General features: G+C 49.7%; 1 protein-coding gene across 4 annotated transcripts in view; it reads left to right on the forward strand.

Annotated features, from left to right (window-relative positions):
• Window positions 1-938: 938 nt before the first annotated feature.
• TXNRD1 (thioredoxin reductase 1) overlaps window positions 939-2,732 on the forward strand; it is a 66,735-nt gene continuing 64,941 nt past the window's right edge. The window contains exon 1 of one of the 4 annotated variants that reach the window (XM_027775847.1): window positions 939-1,021. The gene's annotated coding sequence lies outside the window, so the exon portion shown is untranslated. Of the gene's footprint in view, window positions 1,022-1,109; window positions 1,381-1,405; window positions 1,425-2,732 lie in introns of those variants that run through there. The other 3 variants (XM_014591842.2, XM_006141425.3, XM_027775848.1) reach the window with 3 other exon arrangements.

Here is a 2,732-nt window from a genome sequence, read left to right on the forward strand (position 1 = left end):
CCCAGGGAAGGTGACATTTCAGTTGATGACCCAGCTTCATGAGTCATTATTGTGCAGGTTCAATGAGCTAAGGCATATACAATGGTTACTACAGTACTTGGCTTAAGAGCCAGGAGTGTTGTATGTTCTTTCTCAGTTTCAGCTTTTTCTCTCATTTTTTGTTCTTAGTCCTTAGTCACACGGTTTCCTGAATACCCATGTGCCAGACCTGCCCTCTGCTCTAGGGCTCCCCTAACCATGTGAGGCGCTTACATAAACTATCACCACACAGAGGGAACTGCCAGGTTAGTGTGTGTACGTGGGCGCACACGTTCGGTAGGTGAGAGCCTAAACCAAGCCTTGGACTTTCACCTTGGAGTGAGCTGGAAGGAGCAGGCAGGGTTGCTGCCAGTTCAGAAGAGGTGTGTCTTCTCCCAGCCATTAGGGCCAGCACACCTTTCGCCTGAGTGTGTTTCCGTCTAGCATTACACAAATATATGAGAAAGACATTCATTTATTTATTTATTCAGCAAATATTTGTAAGCCACCTATTAGCGCAAGGTGCCGCTGAGTAAGAAGGTTGAGTAAGAGCAGGGAGACATGAGCGCAGGCGGCTCACCTGGGCACTGCAGGTGTTTTGGTATAGCTGGAGTTAAATATACTCTCGGTTTCCCTTAAAACAAACCAAACAACCGAAGACCTGAGTGGGATAAGGAGGAAGTACCTAAAGGGGAAGTTCTGTGTTGGTAGAATTTGTCACTTCTTTTCAGGATTAGTCAGGATGAGCTAGATAATTTCTTTTTTAAATCCTGGTGATTTCCTTTAGGGAATCGCCGACGTGACTAATCCATTATCTTAAGGCACTGGATCTCGGAATCAGCTTCGGAGTTTTAAAAACTCAGACGCCCAGGTCACACCCCCTACCGGTGACATCAGATGTCTGGGAGTGGGAACCAGGCATCGGTCGTTCTAAAGAGCCTCACGTGGTTACAACTGGCAGCTAAATTCCCAAGCCATTGCTTCGCGTCATAGATCGGTTCTGGTAAAACATCCACATTCTTATTTTGGTTCTGGTTCTAGATATTCTTTAAATCGTTCTAGCTCGTTTTGTCGAGTAGGGGCGGCGGCGAGCAGGCAGAGGCTGCGGTGTCGCCCAATTAGGAGCTCTCACTTTACTAAACCGATTAGCACAGGTTGCCAGGGCCGCACGAGGAGAGGATTTTTGCTTTGTCATTCTGACTCTGGCTGTTTGCCCGCCGGCTCAGCGCAGGGCGTGGCTTCCAGTAGCCACTGGGACCCGGCAACTCTTTCACCTCTGGGAGCCCCAGTCCGCGTTTGCACCCAAGCGGAAGGTGGCGGGACCGGTGAGGAGCAGCTTGCTGCCTTGGTTCGGGCGCTCATGTAAGCTCTGCGTCAGCTCGAGACAAAGCCCTGAGCCCTCGGATGTGAGCACGCTGGGGACGGTTTGCCCGCCGGGCCGAGTGCATTGCGCGGGAGAGGTGCTTTGTGAACCCGGAGGAAGGGGCGAGGTCTTCAGGCCTGTGGGACTAGGGGGTGGGGCTTGCTAAAGCGAGTGAATTCGGCCGGCTGCAGTGTCACCGCTGCGGCGTGGTGGGGAAGACCGGCCCCTGCCGGCTGATGGTTTCCTTCCTCGTTCTTAGCAGAGGCACGTTGCAGAGTAGCTGAGCAAATGGATTTTTGTGCTACTTCTTAGAGCGCGAGTCTGGAAATATAGATGATAATATTGTACAATGAATAGATAGACAGAGTCTTGCCGGCATTAAGAAAGGATAGCTTTATAAGCATGTCTTCCCAGAAATTTGCACACCGTTTTACTCCCCGGAAATCCCGAGGCTGGCAGGGCTGTGATCTCCACGTTGGGCCAGGCGGAAAGCAAGGCTCGGATCCATCAAGTGCCTGCCCAGCGTGGCCAGGCAATTAAATGGGGCAGCTAAGGCGAGCCCCGTGTTTACTCATATCGGGCCACAGCGAAGACGGCGCAGCCGGGTTTTGAATCCCGGCTCTACTGTTATGTAGCTGCTTGAACTTGGACAAGTTACTTAGCTTTTCTGTATCTCAGTTTCCCTAGCTGTCCAATGGGCCTGGTAATAGATCCACTTCTAAAGGGTAGTTGGGAAGATTCTGTGTTAAGATTCTATTGTTATTGCTAAACCGCTGTTCTTATGAGTGGCCTTTAGTTAGTGTAGCTGGAGTATTTTTAATTCTACCATTGGGTTCACCCCTTCCTTAAATTGGACTCCGTCTCATCTAGAGTACTGTACTGTACTGTTCAAATATCTTTTTAAAAAGCACCCCAAGTGGACACATTGATATTTTGCCTCGTGATTTCGAATTTCAAATCCAATTCAAGCTGCATTTTGGCATCCTGTATAGTTGGGGAGTTAAAAGCGCGATCTAATCGGGACATGTTTTGTGAAAGCCGAGAAAATCGTATCATAAGCTTTTTCTTTTATTCCTTCTTCCCCCCGCCCAGCTTTTCTGAATTCTGGATTTACAGGAAAAGTAGGTCGTTTAATTTTAGCGGAACCTTGCAGTGATTTAACTCTGCTCGGAACTCTGGCGTTTCTAGCTAGCCTTGAGGCCATGATTTCAGTTAGAGAGTACCTTGGGTGGGGCCAGAGTCCACGCCTGATAGTGCGTTTTAGTCACCGTCCTAAACAGAGCGAGTCACGCTAACTTGCAGGGGAGTTACCCGAGGCACAGTTAGTGGCTGCGGGGCTGGGGCGGAAGCC

This window comes from Tupaia chinensis, unplaced genomic scaffold (genome assembly GCF_000334495.1).
Source record: "Tupaia chinensis unplaced genomic scaffold, TupChi_1.0 Scaffold000054_1, whole genome shotgun sequence".
Lineage (NCBI taxonomy): Eukaryota > Metazoa > Chordata > Mammalia > Scandentia > Tupaiidae > Tupaia > Tupaia belangeri.